Source organism: Chrysoperla carnea, chromosome 1 (assembly GCF_905475395.1).
Source record: "Chrysoperla carnea chromosome 1, inChrCarn1.1, whole genome shotgun sequence".
Lineage (NCBI taxonomy): Eukaryota > Metazoa > Arthropoda > Insecta > Neuroptera > Chrysopidae > Chrysoperla > Chrysoperla carnea.
In genome coordinates this window covers 81,918,051-81,938,572 of record NC_058337.1, presented here as the reverse complement: position 1 = coordinate 81,938,572, position 20,522 = coordinate 81,918,051, and the positions used below count along the sequence as shown (strand labels likewise).

General features: G+C 28.5%; 1 protein-coding gene across 1 annotated transcript in view; it reads right to left on the bottom strand.

Moving 5' to 3' along the window:
* Positions 1-19,886, bottom strand: part of LOC123290557 (polypyrimidine tract-binding protein 1) — a 740,982-nt gene extending 721,096 nt beyond the window's left edge. The window contains exon 1 of the mRNA XM_044870781.1: positions 19,700-19,886. The gene's annotated coding sequence lies outside the window, so the exon portion shown is untranslated. The remainder of the gene's footprint in view (positions 1-19,699) is intronic.
* Between the last annotated feature and the right edge of the window lie 636 nt (positions 19,887-20,522).

Below are 20,522 nucleotides of genomic sequence, written 5' to 3'. Positions count from 1 at the left end.
CATCATTAAAATTTTATGTGTTTCAATTATTATTTGATTATTATACACACAAGAAAATTTTATTATTATTATTATTATTGTATAGCTGTAAATAATCTTATACAGAGTGTATAGTGTGTACAATTTTTTATAGGAAAAAAATTTAAACGTACAGGCGAGAAAGATCTACCTATTACCAAGAAACCATATTTTTGGATGAAAATTAAATTTTGTAAAAAAAGTACATGTATTAAATATTTTAGTATAACAAGCAGTAAAATCAAATTTATGATGCAAAATTGACTGTTGATTGTCGTTTAATTAACAGATGGGTTTAACAGACATCAGAGTAATGATGGTAATTTGGAATGACATTTCTAAAATGTGTACTTCTACACATAAAGATGTCGGTAATTAAATTGATCAAATGTGTACGAAAAAATGTTTGAAACAAAAGTTGTTCATTTTTTTATAAGAAACATTGTTTACATTTAAACTCTTGCTCTATCTCTAACGGTTTACAAGATGGGTCTCACGGATCCAAGACCCAATTGACCTATGTTGCTAAAAATTCAGTTTGATATCTCTTTCCGTTATTTAGTTATCGCGTTAACAGACAAACAGACAGGCAACCGAAAATGGCCTTTATGATGCTATATGAACACCTATACTAAAATTTTCTTCGTAGTGTCAATATTTTTAAGCGTTACAAACTTACTTAATATACCTTGAGATATATTTCATATATATCTCTATGTCAAAAAAAAATGCTCGTTTTAAAGCATTCTAAGTGTTACTATTATAACATAACATATGATGAGTACGCTTAGAATGTTTTAACTGTGGCAGTTTTTTTGGAATTAAGTATACATGGTATAAAAATACTGCTACGGATTGAATTTCATTGAATATTAAGTTTAAAAAGCAAAATTTAACGTATGACTATATGAAAAATAGTTTACGATATTATTTTTGAAACTTTTGCGAGTTAATAATCATATTTAAGCTTTTAACCGAATAGCAAAAATTTTTCTATTTTCTATTAATTTAGAATTATTTAAAATTTATAGTTATTGGTATCCTATAAACGCAAGAAAATGCAAATAAAATTAAATATTTTAAATTGTATGTTAATGGAAACATCCGGTGTATTTTATATATATATTTATTTATTTTATTGATATGAAATGAAGAATTAAAATTTTATTCTATTACACAAAATGTGAAAAAGACTTTTCAAATAAATCAAAACTTCTCTTTTTAACATACTATTAAGTAAATATTTTGTTCACCCAAATTGATTTATTTATTCAATCAAAAAGTATAAATTATTTATGTTAATTTTTGGCCAATTATATGCTTAATTGGTCTAGAAATTATTTTTCGGCAAAAATATTTGTATTCAATCACAAAGTTATGCTATGCTGTATTCAAAAAATACATTTAAAGTTTATTTCTGTTAGCTTTCTAATTTATTTTTCATCTCTAAAAATTATGAAAACATTTAAAAATAAAAACATGAATTAAATGGTCCGAAATAAAGAACAATAAATACAAATACAGACCACAATAAATGTAGTTTCTTTGTTTCAAGTCGATTGTTGAAAATCCCATCTTTCTAGCATAGATAGAACTGAAAAACGTAATTTTTGGGGGGTTTTTCCGATTTCCCGGAGGGTTCGAAATGGTGAAAGTGGTGTTAATTTTGCAGGAAGGTGTCTTATACTATATATTAGCAAGTGGAATTGGTTTTGTGCGGTTTCCAAATTTTTTTGTTTTTTTTCTCCCAATAAATACTGCCGCTATTTAAGGCATCTAGCAGTAGGAACTTATTTCAAATATTTAACAATATTCCCTACAACATACGTAAGAATTAATCCTCATTCTGTAAGTATAGTGCATACAATTTTTACGAACCTAGGGCACCTGGTAACTGACAATTTGCCGTCGGCCCAAGCTAGCAGGTATGTACTTGTTTAGTGTACTACAGTACACACTTCTTTGTCCATCAGGAAACAAGTGAGGTCTGTGAACCTTAGGATCTTGGACCATAAAGATAGGAGGCTCAGAGAAAAACTCTATCTTTGTTTTAAACGCAATAATTTTATGTTTTACAAAAAACAAAATAAGTTTCTATATAGTTGAGAAGTAAAACAAAAACTTTGGAATTCATATATCTTGAACAAATCATATTTCTCTTAATCGCAAATAAATATAATATGCAAGTTGTGAAGTCAAGCGCTTCTATCCAACAAATATTCTTTGCCTGGCTGATAGAACAAAGTAACTTTATCTTTTATACTAACCATCTTTACCTGTGTTCACTTAAAAAAGAAACATATGCAAGAAGATTTACTGTTTCAAAAAAGTCACCTGTTAAACTTAAACATGTGAGGCCCTCTTTAACTGACTTGCACATGTCATGTCGGTTACATCAAATTATGTAAGTCATGGTAAACAAAGCAGGTAGTTTTTAAACAAAAAGGGGCCCTTTATAAGATACAATTGTACAAACAAGTCTACTTTAGCAGGTGCGGAAGAGAAAAAAAATTATTTTTGACTTATTATCATGTTTATACCTATACTTCACATTCCTTGTATAGTACTCCCCGATGACCTAAACATCAACTTCAGAAGTAATGCTTTTTTTGAGTCATTATTAAATTTTTCAATTAACAATTCCGTGTGTATAATAAAAATCTCTAAATCATGGAACCTCTACTAAACACCTTATTTTTTAAATCTCTTGTAACTATTGTAAAAGAAAAATTTATACAGGGTGATCAAAGTTGTAGTTACAGAATTCCATCAAATGGCAGATAATGTTTAAATAATGATAATTTCTTATACACTTATAGGCAGGAAACAGCTAAAATGGTATCTTCGAAATTAAAAAACGTTAAGCCCCAAAGCCCCACTCTTTGAATGTTCATTATATTATTTTCAAGGCGGAAAAAGTATGCAGAAATAAAAATAAAACTCAATAACAAAAATATTTTTCAAATAAGTAATTTTTTTCAGTTTTATTTCTACTTCGTCGCATGTTAGAAAAAATAAATGCAACAACAAAAGTGGAAAGATATTATGCCATTAGGGACTTACATGTTGAAATGTTATACTATTTTCATATATCGACAACATCTTCGTATTTATCGATAAATGTATACGTTTTACTTGTTAGTTTTTTTTAGTTATTGTTACATTACGTTTCACATATACATGAGTTTATATTTTATGCTCTTTTCATATAATAATGTGTACATACACTAACATTAAGTGTAGGTAGAAAATGATAGTCTTATTACACTGTCACAGCACTATCGTTTTCTGCTTACGTGATGCACACAGAACCAAAAAGAACAAACTATTTATTGATAAGTAGACGACTAGAGAGAATTTTACATCGATGTAACATTAAAACAATTACCTTGGAATCAAATCGCTACTTTGGGAAATAGTTCTTTTTTATAAATGTGATTAAAGTAAACCACAAGAGAATTTTTTTTAAAATGTATTGTACATTTTTTTTAATGGAACTTAAAAATTGAGATAGTAACAATCATGATAGCAACAACAAAATTTAATTAACACCATCACGGATCGATAGTAAAAGAAACATCATAATATAAACAATTTTATTTCGAAGGCGTTGGTAAATTCGTTTTTGATGCGTTAGAATGCAAAATTTGCATTCTAGGTTAGATAATCCATTTGACAAACATTGGAGGCAATAAAATAAAAAACTTCCTAGAGGAAGATCCTATTAAAATGTTGTAAAGTAGGAAATTTTTCCACTAGGTACAGTATAAAACTATCAAAATTCATATAGCTCAAGGAATGGAGTTAAACATTAAAAATTGGTCGAGTTGCTGCACTCCTATAAGTAGGTACTTCAGAGTTATTGGGGAACTTTAAAACATCAATCTAAAAGTGATATATACATTGTCTTGACTATGAAACACAAAACATGGTGAAAATTTCGAATTGGATTTTTGGATCCATTATCCACATAGAAAGTCAATCAATCTGAAAGTGATATTAATACGTTGTCGTGATTATGGAACATAAAACATGGTGAAAATTTCGAATTGAATTTTCGGATCCATTACCCCCATGGAATGTTATTAATTTAAAACCATATTAAGTAATCAACAGAATAATAGTTAGTGGAGAGCCGTTAGATTTATACCTCGGAATCCAGGAAAAGTCAATGAACCTTTATAAAAACTGTTCACCTGTATTGTTACTCGGAAAGTATTGACTTTTCGAAATATGTTTCAATGACACTTTTTGCTTCGAATTCATTCTTATATCGATTCCTGTTGTCATTTTCAACATAAATTATTCCACCTCCGAAAAGTAAAATCGCACTAACTTTTTTTTTTTAGCTTCTTTAATTAGTAAGCTTTAAACAATGCAGTCGCACAGTTTTTATAAAGATTCATTGACTTTCCCTTGATTCCGAAATTTCAAGATATTTATACCTTATGGCTGGCTCTCTGTTAAGTTACTTTCTGTAAATAATTTTTTTCCGAATATATTGTTACGGAAACATATTTATTAAATTATTCTTCATAATATTTCAAAATTATTCATAAAATTTTTCTTGTTCATTTTTAAATTACGTTCATATAACCAGCAATATTTTAAGAAAAATAAAAGGAAATTTTTAGTTGAACTAATTTTATTACAGGAACATAATAAAATGCATTGAAGGAAAATGTCCACGATATATACACTTGAATTAAAACGAACGAATAAAACCGTTTGTTGGTAGAATGAAACTGAAGTGTACACTCGAAAGAGAGTAATTTCAAGATGCATTTAAGAAAAATGAAGAAGGAAAAAGAAAAACCACATTTCCCACAAATATATATGAATATATATATAGTCACGTAAAATATTAAAATCTTTATATAATAATAACTATTATATAATCATATAATCTTTCAAATATATATATAATATGTGTATTATATTATATATAAACGTTTGCTAATAATGCATATTATATGCATGGTTATTTACTTACAAATATTTCCAATCTCATCCTATGTCAAATATGCCAATAAGGTATTCTACTATATTTGAAAAAGTACTTCAAAATGTTAATTTTGCTAATGAAAAGTCACCAAAAATTTATATCGGAAAAATACACACGCTTTCCTGCCAAAAACTTAAATTAAATTTTAAACCATTTTTAAACTGTCAAAAACGCAGGCATCCAATTTGGTGACGTAATATCGGTATCATACAGAAATAACACAGCTATAAGTTTGACAGATGTATTCAAAGACAACTAATTATAATAAATATAAATATTGATTATCTATGGATATATTATATCCAGCTGCCTACACTAAACTAACTGATGGTCTATGGTTCACATCGATATGACATCAAATCAGGGCTTGCCCGCGTTTTAGGTCACGTGATATACAGTTTAAAAATTAAGATTTTTAATTTTAAAATTATAAAAGAAAAATGTGCTTTTATGACTCAGAATATTTAAGTATATTTTCACATAAATTTTAACTTTTTTCAAATTTGATAATTTATTTCTCACTACCGAAAGTACCCTATTAACCCATTCGGATGGATTTACTTATTACCAAAATTAGACTTATTTGTATATTTTTATTTTACACACTTAGACATGTAGTTGCTCTTTCTCTTACACATTGATTTTAGTCCTTGTATAATTATCTGCCTATATCTTGAACACTTGATGTTGTACTTTGATCTTGCTCTTACATATCTGCAAAATCAAAGAAGACTTGCAAGACCAAGACCAAGGAGCAAGGCAATGATGCTAAACTTATAAAGCTTAGAGTGTAAAATACAGTTTTGATTTGATCTTGCTCATCTCTAATAGAATTGGACTTTTCATTAATATTGACAACATAATTCTTGTTACTTACATTCGCCTGAGCCGAGCAGTACCTTTTTATAAAAATACTACCAGAAAAATTCGTTCAAAATATATCGCACACGTGATCATTTACTCTTCAAGATTATTTTTTGAGCACTTTGTTTATTGATTAACACTGAAGCATGGGTAAAATCTAAGTAACAAGAAAGGGTTGACTCGCGCTTATATACTGACAGCAATCGAAATTTCTTATGCCAAATTCGTTAAAACTCGGCACGAAATGACTTTATATGGTGAAATTTCTGAGATTTTTCGTAGCATTTTGAGAATAATGTAGAAAATTCTGGATACGATACAATCACTCATTTTCATAGTACATAATATCCGAGTTTACTCGAAAACACTTTGGAAAAATCTGGACTACTTTGGAAAGTCTGTAATATTCTAAAAAATTCTGGAAAAATATGAAATAATGTAAAAATAAAAAAGGGGGGAAGATCTTTAAAATCGATTCAGTTGGAGAAGGCTATAAGAAAAAATGTAATTTCATAGAGAGTGCTTTTAGCCACGTTTTAATTGCAACTTTAGGATTCGCACCCGAAACCTATGTAAACTTCACTTATTAATATATTTATATTGCATATTTTTTTCTGTCTATTCCAAATAATTATCATATTTATTAAGGATTACAATAATAGTCCACTTTAGTACAAAAAAAAAGCTCTAAATAGTCTAAATGTCTAAATATGTATAACAACATAACAACATTATAGTAGGTCTTATTTAGGTTATAGTACCTATTACCTGCGTACTTCACAACAAAATTTATCATTATCCTTTGGAATATTGTAATACATAAGATTTACTATACAAAAGTACCTACCAAGGATAACATTAATAATTTTAAGCACTAAATTTTACCGAAATTTCAAAATACTGTCTCTCTTTCTGCGAAAAACTATCGAATATGGATCTCGAATAGTTCATTCGGAAACTTGTACTTTCTAGTTTTTGAATCCAATCATCAACAATTTGTCAATCATAAAGTACTGTAAGAAATTCACATACCAAAATCTCAGGTACTTACTCTCAGTCTAAACTATCTATGGGCAAACGTGGCTTAGAGAAGCCACTCAGACTTCTGTATCTAACATACGAGTAAGTCAGTGATACCCTAACCAGTCTCAACCAATAATACGAGTAAAACAGAGAGACAACATTTTTTTTCTACCTATCTCATTACTATTAGATAAACTGAGATAGGTAGAAGAGTCGTATACCTGTCTCGCTTCCTCCTCTATGAGCAATGCGGACTTGCATAAAGAGACATACAATAAACTTTATGGCACACAATAAACTTATAACAATGGTGGCATGGCTTAAAATAACTCGCCCACGCTTGGTCGAAACAGAATATTTTGAGTATTGAAGATAATACTGTATATAAAAGGTATGTAAGAGAGTGAATGAACTGTCAAAAATATTTATTTCTTTCGAACCTTATATGTTAAAATCCACACACTTGTTTAATTAACGCGATTTACTGTTCTCTCTCTATTTTTCAAGAAGACAAATTCATTAACTTTCATCACTTTTCTATTAATTAATTTGTGTTTACTCAAAGTATGTTAATAATGATTAACATTTTTTTTAAAGATGTTAAAAACAAAATACACAGTTAGATTATTTTCTATATAATTTGGACCCCTTGATGATATTTTTTAATTCAGAGAAAAGGTCCGTTGGTTTTAAAATATTCAAAAATTTAAATCATAAAATTCATAAAAAATGTCACAAACACTATTCATTTACTTACTGCGATATTCAGCGCTTTCTTGCGTCAATAAGGTGGTCCATTCTCTCATTTATAATGTCACCGTTTCGCTGTACTAGATATGCAAAAAGTCCTCACTTTCTATACTTTTAATTTTACAAAGAGTACATCTTGCGTTTTCAACTTACATAAATTAGCAATATAACGCGTCATAATTTTTATTGTTCAATCATTTACCGTATTCTTGAACTCTACTAATGATGTACCAAATATTCGCATTCGCATTTGTAATAGCCTAAATGGCCGAGCGGTCTCAGGCGTTAGTCTATGACCGTTGGACTGTTTAGACTTAGGTTGCGGGTTCGAATCCAGGCAGCGGCAGTGTGAACATTTTATAATTAATGGGAGTGCAGAATTGATCACATTGTCGTCGCTTGGATAAGAACGAAGTAACCGGTATGATATGTAGTTTAATAAATAAAGATTAACAAATAATGATGTGGGTGGCCTCTGTGATAAAGCGTATATCATAAAAACGGAAGCTAAACCCCATTATTATTATTATTATTATTTATTCGCATTTGTGAATATTATCCTATTTTTTAACATTCGCATTTGCAAAAATCTATGCGAATGTTTTAAAAAAAATAAAAATATATATACGGATATGTAATGGAAAAACAACCAATAAGCTATACGTTTTTTTACTTATATTTAGATATAACAAGTGTAAACAAACTAAGTTAATTGTATATGAAAAAGTGTTTGCATTGTTTTTACTTAATTAGAAGCGTTTATATTATCAAATTTTCAACTCTCTTCCTTTTATAGTTTTGGAGAAAATAAACATCAAACTTTTTAATTTGCACGCTCTCTGTTGAAAAAAAAGCATGGTGTAAACGAAAAAATGTTTCAAACAAAAGTTGTTTATTATCTAATAAGAAACATTTTTTACATTTAAATTTTTGTTTTACCTCTAACGGTTTACAAGATGAGCCCTACGGATCCAAGACCCAATTTACTGATATTTGTCATTTACGAACTGAAACTCATTTTTTACGTCCTGAGCACGGTATGAAAATTTCACCTACACGTTTCTTTTTTTTTATGGAAATGAACTAATCAGGTGATTTTATGAAAACCTATACCAGAATTTTGTGAATAGAATCAACATTATTCTAAGCGTTACAAACTTGGGACTAAAATTAGTACTCCTTGATTATTATATTTGGTATAAATCAACAGGATATAAAATGATAAATTTTTAACAATTATTTATAAAAAAAACAACTTTTTATAATCAAAATGTTATATAACTTTAGCTACAATTATATATTGTCCCACTCTAATTTATTTTTTTCTAAGAAATAAAAAAAAATAAAATAAAAAGTCAAAAAATCATTTGAAAGCTAGCATTCGTATTCACGAATTTTGGAGATAAACAATCGCATTCGCGAATGTACAAAATACAACATTCGGCACATCACTATAATACTTTACCTTTATATCCTATCGATGATATTCAGTATCGTTATAAGTAAAGGCCTAGCTTACGACGGGCGGAATTTTTACGATCTAGATCCAGCCTGATGTCGTTAGTTAAGCTTAATGATAACGATAAGTGTCGTTAAGAAAACATAGAATTAAATCCCTAATCAGCTTGTATGTGATTTGAAACTGAACTAGTATGTGTTCTGAAACGCAAACATAGAGGCGCAGCTTCTATGTGTGTCAACAACTGAACCACTCATGACGTGACATTTATTTGAGTTAACCGAATTAACTATGATTTTTTTTAAGGTATACAAACATTAATTAATGCTATGATGTTTTTCATACCTTTCTTTACATACAAAATTAATTTATGTTTACAATTTTATAATCATTAAAAAAAATTTATTTTAATAACATCACATGAAATGAACTAACTGTCGGTAATAATTAATTATTATACGTGGAATCCGTCACTTTGTTAGCTGTGCAGTATGATACTCAAAGCCCTTGAATATTCAAAATGAAATTTTGATGACAGACAATTGATGTTTCTCTCTTTATAAAAATATAGGGTAAAATCAGATATAATTAAATATCAGATTGACTTTTTAGGTTATATAAAATTAATTATAATTTTCATTAATCGCACGATAAAATTATTTTACCTACTTATACTCGTGTGTAATTAATTATGAATATACCGCTTTTCAATAAACCTTTCTTTGCTCTTTTTAAATTATAAACCGAAAAGATTTAAAAGTTAATTAAAAAATGGTCAAAAAATGGTTAAAAAATGGTCGAAAGTCTGATGAGTATTCTATAAAAATGATCATTTTCATGATTTGTTTTTACAGTTTACAAAAAAAAAACTCTTCCACTTTATGACAGAAAGGTGAAATCAAAGTGAAAAACGACAAAAAATGTTTACGCCAACAAGTATGGTATGATAAAATTAAAATTTCGATGGGCGCCATGTTTAGCTTATTTTATTACACTTAACAACTCGTTTACAAGTTTACTCGTGTATTTGTTTACATGATATTGCAGTACGAGTTATTGAGGTATAGGAGCCTGCAGTGATCCAAATAATATTCTGAATGTCTTTGATTAAATTCAATGCGCTACGCTATACGCCACGCTAAACGATTGAGATGTAGTGGTCGAACTCATGGAAGATTAGTGGCAAAAACATGAAAGGTAAGAAGACGATTGCGTGCGTGCTTTCTTAAAAGTTCTTTCAGCGAAGAAAGAACGTTCTTATATGGAGATACTATTTTTTAAATTTAAGAAGTTCATGATACTTTTTTTAATTCGTGTAACGTGAATCAAAATTTTTTAATTACGAAGACAAGCACGTATTCTCTGCACGCCAAATGAACAGTTTAACTAAAATATAAAGTAACAAAAAACAGCTTTACGTAAAGGATAATTTCTTCCGGCTTAAAATTTTTAAGTTTTAAAAACCAACTTTAAAAAATGCCGAGTCACAGCAACTATAATTTTCTTAATATTGATTCTTTAAGTAAACTCTTAACGAGTATTATAAACTAGGTAATTTTCTAATAAAGGTTTTGGAAGCTGTAACGCATAGCCATTTAGTAAAAATACAATCATAGTTTGTGAAATCTTTAACATTTTTAACAAATTCATTTTGGTACTTTCACAAATATGCACTTAACCCCCGACAAATGCGATTTAATCTTGTCAACCGCTTTTTGGAAACTTAGCTATAAAATGTTTTCAATCAAGTCGGTTCGACCGTTTAGGGGCTGCGATGCCACTGAGAAACACATAGACGCAGAGATAAACACTTTCAACTCATAACACTCCTTCTTAATTCAATATCAAAGTGATGGTCAAGGACAGCAGATGAGATGAAAAGGATACTTAGAGAGCTATTATTTTTTTGGACAAATTTTTGGAGATACTTCAATTAAAATTGAAACATTCGACTTGACTTAGTTCTCTTGAATTATTGTTTTGAATTACTTAATTATTTTACCATTTCACTTTTCGAAATGAATTGAGCCAGGTTTATTTCACCACTCATTTCCATAGTAATTACTTATATGTTAAAATTATATGTCATGTCATTTCTAAACTGAATTGATTTTGAAGATCATCGCCAATTTTTTAGTTTTTTCGGGTGTATACCCCTAAGCTCGCACTTGAAACATAGCTAAGAACACTCTATGTTAAATACCTTTCAAATGAAACCAAAAAATTAAAATCAGTTCATCCTTTCAGGCGCTACAATGCCACAAACAGACAAACACACAGACAGACACACATAGCGGTCCAACTATAATACCCTTTTTTTTTGTTTCGGGGGGTTAAAAATGATATACTAACAATTGTTTTGTATTACAGTAAAGTCTCAGTAAAGAAGTTTTTTTCGTACCGTTTTACGTAATAAAATTTGATATAAAGTAGGCTCACCCATAAACAGTTTTGACTACATTTAATTCAGCTCTATTTAGGTCATAGGGGTCGCTTAAATTTTTTATAATAGACTTTGCAGTAATTATTTTAATATAAATTGCAATAATTATTTTGGGTATGAACCAATTAATATTGTAACATACTACTTACATACAATATGTTTCCAAAACTGTTTCATATGTATGGATACAATCATAACACACCATATCTTATACTTCCAAACACAAGCTGTACATATAGGATTGTTTAAATGATTATACGAGGTTTTATGCTCTGTATAAACTTTTAAATTGTTATTATGAAATATTATTAGTAAAATACCAGTAATTTTGAGGTTAATTTAAGATTAATCTCTTACTAACATTATATAGTATTGGATTGTATAATTTCTTATGAAATTATTTATGTTTAATTAACTTAAATTTTTACAAGGTTTTCAAGTAAGCAATCTTTGTTAAAATGTCGCGTTTTACAATTTTGATAAAAAATCGCCAGGAGTTATGATCTACAGAGTGTTTTTCGATTGATGTCAAATATTCTTACCTTGCTTTCAAGATATACTCTTGAAATACAAATATCATAAAATCATTTTCTGTACATACTGGGATGCAAAATTAACATGACGTAAAAAATGACTAGATATTACGGAAAAATACAACAGTATTATTTTTTGTGTTGTTTACTTTTAATCATGTGTACGATATTTACATCAAAGTCTCTCGATTATACTTGACGATTTTGATACATACAGCGAAAACTGAATACTGACAAATATCTTGTCTAGTAATCTAAATTAAAGAGACTCGAACCCGAAACTCTTGGGTTCATGCCAACCGCCCTACTAATTGGGCCATTCGAGCTCAGTAAAAAAATTTTCTTGCATATTCAAAATATTTTGTAGTAATTTTATTCATTGAATATTGACTAATAAATAATAATAGATGTGACATTCTGTACAGTAAAAGGGTAATTGGATTCAACTAGACAGTAAAAGAAGCCATTTTTTTCTGATGACATTGTTATATTGCTATTTTTTCAATTTAATTTAATTAATTACTCGTCTACATAAAAATGAAGACTAATTAACAATTAAATAATGTGTATTTAAAAAAAAATACATTTCTGTAACGTAATATTATTATTTCAATTTAAAGGAAAAAAAAACACAGCAATGACTGCACCCATTTTTAAACAAAAACAAAACGATTTGCAAAATAATAGGTTTTTGTTAACACCATAGTGTGCAATTATTATTCATTTATGATTATTTAAATTTTGAAGTTCATTTCAAAGAAATTAGAGTTTATTAAAATCGTTTTGAAATCATACTTTGCTGTCAAAACTTTATTATTGATTACGCATGTTGCATAATATCTCCAAACAATTTTGTTCATTTTTTTAAGCAATAAATTAATTACATAATATATTTTTTATTACTTTAAGTAATTCTTTCTACCAGTTTTGTACAAAAAAAAGTTATAGAATTTTTTTTTCGATTAAGGTAGTTGTCTTGCTATGGTCATAAATCAGAAAATCAACAGAAAATTCTAAATTTGTGTATACTTAGTAGAAATATAATAATACATTCACCAAAAAAATTGGAAGTCGATTGACCGTCTCTAACTCGAGTTAAATAAAATTAAAGTTCTTTAATTCTAGAAAAAAACTAGATTTTTTCTAAAAACTAGTTTTTTAATTCTAGAAAAAAACTAGATTTAAGATATTTTCAAAAAACTAACTGAACTTTCATGAATTTGTGCGTGCGAGTTTAAAAAAAAACCGAAACTATTAACCGCTTCATTCTTGAGATATAGTCACTCAAAGTTATTTAAATTTTTTGTGTAACAGAAACAATTATATTATATGCAGAATTACATATGTTTATTAGCATGCTATTATCATACAGAATACGTGATACCACTGCTGTATGATGTAGTACACTATTTTTACAATATTGTACAAAGACAAATATCTTAACACAGTTTTAAGCTCAAAATTTGTCATAGTGTCTTGATTATTGGTTTATAGCCTAAGAAGGAGCGAAAATGCACTTGATATCAGTTTACACATATTGATTTGAAATTAAAAACTTGAATAAAGCCAGAAGAGTTGAAAAATATTTGCTCAATAAGAAGCTGTTGGTGTAAAAATGTGAAAATTCAATTTCAATCTCTGAAATTAAGGATAAAGTATTTTTATGCGAAATTGGCGACATAATAACAAAATATTTCAAAAATTTATTATTATTTTTTGAAAAAGTGATTCCTTTTAACAATAGGCTTTTTTTGCCTTAATCAATGTTCGTGATCGAGGCAAAACATCGAGTGAAATCGATTTGTGTATACCATCGAAAACAACGAAAATATGAAGAATTTAAACGTACAAATAGAAAGAGAGGAAAAGAGCACGTGGTGACGCCATAACTTGCGACTGCCATAGAAACTACATACCACAATTTCATGCAAGAAAAAAATAGAAAAATTAATTAATTTCATTTTTTTATGAAATATCATTTCTCTCATGTTCGATGTTTATCAATCGATATTAATTTTTATTTCAGATTTCCTCGCATATTTTCAAATTTTAACGAAGCATACGTTGAAATCACCATCAGGACAAAGGCCTATAAAACGGAAATACCGCTGGGCCACAAAATGAAAACAAACATGTAAAAAAAACCTTAGCTAAGTCCACTCTAATGGAAACTACTCCAATAGTAGAAATTAATCATTACGCTGCCGTTTCACACAATTTACGAGGTATTAATTAAGATAACAGACTTAATAGATTGTCTCTGTAATGCTAATTACTCCGCTTCAGACCTTTCAAAAAGTTTTTCAATGATGAGAAGATCCCATTCGGAAAGCCAGCGCTCTCCATGGTGCTTCGCGATAATGGTAACGGTAATATAAGAACGATCAAACGGTAAGATATTGCGTCTAATTGACTGATCGTTGCCATACCTTCATGGCCAATCAACAAGTAAAGGATATCTAATCCATCACAATGCCAGCTGATTTTATTACATAAAAAGTATTTAACCTATAAGTACACAATTAATGTATAAAAAAAGAACGTTTTGTTGTTTAGGTTATGCGTGTTTGTTAATATTATGATGTATTAATTTTAATTTTTTAATCACGAACTTGTTTGAAGTGATTATATCATCATTACAAAAATATTATTATTGAACATTAATTTATGAATCATAAGATTTCAATTTCAATATTAATTATAGCTTTTATGGTAGCCATCTTGGAATTTATAGTTTTACATATTTTGCGAATCAGTAAATTTGTTTTTCTGATAAATCACTAATGTCTTTGTTCACGATATCATTAAATGCAATGTTAAAAGTATTACAAACTAAATCTCTATATATTATAAATGCGAAAGTAAGCATGTTTGTTTGTTTGTTACGCTTTCACGCTAAAACTAGCGAATGGTTTTTAATGAAACTGTACAGCAATATAGCTCATACTTCAGAAAAACTTCAAAAAAAAAAAAATTAAAAATTTATTGAATTTGACATTACCATAAATTACAGATTTCTGTAAAAGTAGTCATTTGACATTACCATATATTACAGATTTCTGTAAAAATAGTCAATATAAAATATTTCACGGTCATCTTTTCTGATATACTCAATGAATAATTACGACCATTATACATTTAAAAAAATAGAAAACCATACATATATTTTACCTGTGTAAAACAATCTTCTCCATTATTTCGAGTGTTCTAGAAAGGGGATAAGCGAGAGCAATTTTTATCAATCTTTACTTTTAAACCCAGCAAAGCGGGTGGGTATCACTCTAGTATTTCATAAAAATGTGACTAAATATTAACAAAAATAGTAGGCAGACGAAATTGAATTGATTTGGAATATGAAAATTTTAAAACAATTGGAATTTTTAGAACCTTACCCAAGTAAGAATGATTAGGGGGATACAGGTTGGCGGCTACAAAGGTTATTTTCTTAAGCTTCGAAAAAATACAGTGTTTTATTTGTGATAATTTTGCAATTGATAAAATTTTTTCAATAAATTTAGAAACCAGATATTGTCTTTTTACTATACCGTGCGTCAGAGATTCTTATATTGTTTTTATAAAATCACCATAGAAGTTTTAATCGGTATAAAACAAATTCATTTTCATATCTCTATATATGAATTATAAATGCGAAAGTGCCTTTATTTGTTTATTACTGAATGGATTTGAATAACTCAAAGTTATAAGGATAGCAGTTACCCGCCCGCTTCGCTGAAGGATTTCGAAAACTACTGAATGGATTTGAATGAAACAGAAATAATGTCCGCAAAAACCGTAACGGATATGACTAAAGCACTATCACATTAATTTGTCGCAACAATTTCGAGTAAATATTAAATACGTAAATGTTCAATAATCAAGTTAAAAGTTCATTAGCCGAGATTAAAACAAAATACGTGGTTCAACCACATTTGGAAAAATAAAATTCTCAAATAAATTATTCAATAAAATTCCTTAGATTCACATTCACTTATAGAATATAAAATTTATTTCTGACCATAATTAAAATAAGTAATTATTTAATTATAGTAATTACCCTGACTAATTGTAGTTTAGTAATAATTGATTTCTGAGTTTAAACATTGTTGCTAAATACTTGACAATGATCGCTTTTAATTCACACAGAGGTGAGTCCAAAAAAAAATAAAAACAACAATAGGTTTTATACTTAAATAAAGTAAAATTTTGGAACAAAGCGAAATTTGGGAAATTTTTTGCGCAACAACAAAAGATGAGCTACGGTACTCAAAAAAAAATGGTTTTCTTAGCCCAGACTTTGCGTGCTTAAATAAAACTTTATCTATCCACAAGTAAATTTCTTCTCGTTTCAATATTTTTTTCCCGTTTAAAATGCAAAAGTGTAAGTTCAAGAACAAATATCTATAGTAAAAATTTTTTGTCCTGGTGTATAAGTTAATGAAGTGTATACATGGCAAATGATGCCTTTTGTTGCGCAATATATAAAGTTTTTCGAGGCGAAGATCTCAAAATTTATAATCTTTTTAAATTTAATTTTTTAATATTTTTGGCATTTTTAATTTGCGTTCTATAATTTAATGTATATGAATTTTTGCAAATACAACACTGCGATTTATTTGCACTTTTAGACCAGATAAGTAAGGTTTAAAGGACATGCGTATTTTGTTTTATTAGACAACTTTGATGTCAAAGATTTTGTCATATAAAATTTTCCATATGATCATATTTATACATACTGTGTCCAAAAAATAAGGTGATGTTTGAATTTAAACTGCTCGCGTTTGTTGTGCATTATGAATTTCTTCCGCCCGGCCAAACAGTCAACAAGGAATATTATTTGAACGGTATGGGTCGTTTGCGTAACGCTATCCGCCTAAAAAGGCCCGAATTGTGGAAAGACCATTCATGATTTTTACACCACGATAATGCACCATCACATGCTGCATTCATAATTCGTGATCATTTCGTCAAAAACTCTACCCATATCGTTCCGAAACCACTGTATTCACCTGATCTGGCGCCGTGCGACTTCTAGCTGTTCAGCAAGCTCAAAAGACCGCTCCGAGGACACCGTTTTGATACGATAGAGGAAATTCAAGCCGCAGCGAAGACGCAACTGAAGGCATTCTCGGAAAGTGACTACAACCAGTGTTTCGATTAGAAAATTCGTTGGCAAAAGTGCATTGCATCGGGAGGGGATTACTTTGAAGGGGATGAAATTGATTTGGAAGAATAAATAAATGTCACCTTATTTTTTGGGCACATAGTATTTCAATGTACCTACACACTTAATTAATTAAAAAATTGACATATTAAAGGTAAAGGTAAAGCTAGGCACTGTATTGATTTAATATAAACTGACGATGATAATCAATTATTTTGAAATTAACACTTAAGACGCTAAATAATTTTTAAAAACAAGACAAAGTAGGAAATAAAATTAACTTTCATAGTAATTTTTTACAAAAGGAAAAAATTTTATTACTTCTAAAAGTCAAAGTCTCTCTAAGCCTAAGGCAAATAAAAATAATTAAAATCCATCCCTTGTGAACAGGTTTTATATTACCAAGAATTTCTCATAAGTTATAACAAAATTATAAGCAATAAAAAGTAATAAAAATACATAGACCCGATGAAATCCGTCATTGAACATGAAAAATTTTTGTATGGAACCTGAATTTTTAAGGATAAGGGCATTTTTAAAGGGAATCCTGCAAAAATTATTCATGCTGAATGACGGATTTTGCCGCATTCAATAAATAAAATTCAAACAAACAAAACTTGTATGAAAAAATTTGATTGGTCGTTCTCAATTAAATTAAATTTTTAAATCAAATTTTGATCAATTTTTCAAGGTATGCATATTATTTATTATAAAAAAGTATTTTATCACATTGCCACGCTCACTATTGTATAGCAACTGCTACTACATTATATGTAGTTTTGAAATTTTTTCCGGTTATTAAATTAATAATTGACATTGAAAAAATAATAATTTTTTATAAAACGACATTTTATTTTTCTATTATTTATTTTACAGAAATATTTTCAAAAACATATTATGATAGGAGACTCAACAGGTTTCTTAATTTAGATAATATCTCAAAAGTTTAAAATTAGAATGCTCAAACTTATTCTCGAAATGTAGCGCTATTATCAACTAATGATAATAAATATTGAGAAATTGATGGAATATATTGCGATTAACTACTGCTATTTTTTGATAATGGTACTATTTTGCGAAACTTTAGTTAATGAAATTGTGTCGGGTGAGTCGGATGCCTATCTTATTTCATCGAATAGTTTACGGGTGTTTGAAATCATGCTCAAATAAATGATTATTTTGCAACGTTTATTAACAACTGTTAAGTATCAGCTGTATAAACAAAATTTTTTACCATCTTCGTAACAATTCATGACAGAAATCTGAACCAGTTAAAAACTCGTTTCTATTAAAACACGCCCCAATGATTTCACAAATTTCACCTGCAGGACCAACATTTCATTTCAATCTACTCAGTCCGCAGTCAAGTACTGATATTCCAAATTAAGAAACTGAAAATGATCACCGGTAAACACATTACAAACTACGGCTGAATTTAACTTGGGCATACATAACTTGCAAACCCTCCAAAAGTTCAATTTTCAAATTTTTACATGCGGCGAATTTTCGGGTGGCCATGGAAAAATGGCGATTCTATTTTTATTATTTACTAGTTTAATTGATATCCGAAGGCTTTATTGATTAGATATTTTTAATTTTTTTGACCAGGACAAAAAAAAATCAAAATCGAAGCTACCACAATATTCTTGCTCATAAAAAAATAAATAATATTTACAGAAGAGCTTTTATTTAAGTAAACACTGAAAAAACTACGAATTTGTACATAAACTTCGCTAAAATTTTAAAAACCAAAATTATTTTTCTTCAATTCTTTCATTTCAGTTTCTTAACAATTTTTTCATTCAAATAAAACTTCTAGAAAAAAATTACATGTGAGAATCCACACTTTTATTTTCAGTATAATGAATTTTTTTATAAGCTTCTTAACTTTTTTGCAAATAAATGAAAGCTTGTCTTTAGCAACGCTTGTTTACATTTATTTATCTTTTGGTAGGCGTAAAATTATTTTTTTAAAAAATTTACCAAAGTAGATAATTTTTTTAATTGTATTCAAATAATATAGGCGGTACTGAAAATCATATCAGCGGTTAAAAATGAGTTACGCAAAAATTACCTTTAAAAACACGGTAGGTTAATTCTCTGGCGTAATTTTAAAAAAAATTTATATAAATGGAATAATGTTTTAAATCAAAGTAAACAGCGGATTTAATAAATTCAAAAAGCATTTAATGAATGAAATAAAAAAAATGTGAGTAATCATTTAAAAATCAAATTAAATTTCAAATCACGTATTTGAGAAAAAAAACCATTATCTTCCATTAACAAATAATTGCGCGTAACCTTCCTGCGTCCATAATATATGCGCATGAACACTGGACAAAAAGTCATCCTACCTGTTAACTAAACTCTCATATATACACCCAAACACAAACATAAAGAAGCTCAGGTAGTTTAATAAAAACTTTTTAAAAAATATACAAACCTCAAATTAAAAAACAATTTTTTTGATACAAAAATTGGTTTAAATAAATCCTTTGTGAAATAACTCAACACACAAAAATTTACACATTCACACCAGTGAAGAAAAATAGCACAAAAAATATTTTCTCACTGTTATATATAGATTAGGCACCAAAAAAAACACGAAATATCACATGAAAAACTTTTCACTTTCCATAAAATTCACTTTTTTGTTGTTAAAACACTACACTATTTAAAATCAGCGCAATTTTTTGTTTTGACTTAAGTAGCGTTGTTGTTTTGTTTGTTTTTTATGTTGTTGTCTCAGTAAAAAAAATTACACAAATGAAACAATATTACAGAAAAAAAAACTCGACTTACACAATTAAAAACGAATAATAAAACACCATAACTTGAGCATGTATTTAATAAACTAACCTAACCAATATAATAAGTTAGTTAAGTGGCTTGGGGGCTCTTAGCGTTCATACGAATGATTCCGAGACAGATCGGACATAAACGAAACACTACTAACATAATACAGTGCTAGTATACAATTGTGTATACCACCATTTATACTTAACTTACATGCTGCATATATGTGTATTATTTTAAAATAATACAGGCTGTCACTCTTCTTCTTTTTACGCTCCCTACTACACCCACAACCAGATGGAATGTGTCTGTTAGGAGTGATGGTGTGTGTGTATATGTATGTGTGTGTGTGACCTTTAAATGAATCATCTGTTGTTGTCAGGTAAATAATTAACGTTTACAATAAACACGTTGACTCCATGTGTGTGTTGAAGATGTTTTACTGTTTTTTAAATAGATTTCTTGTAAAA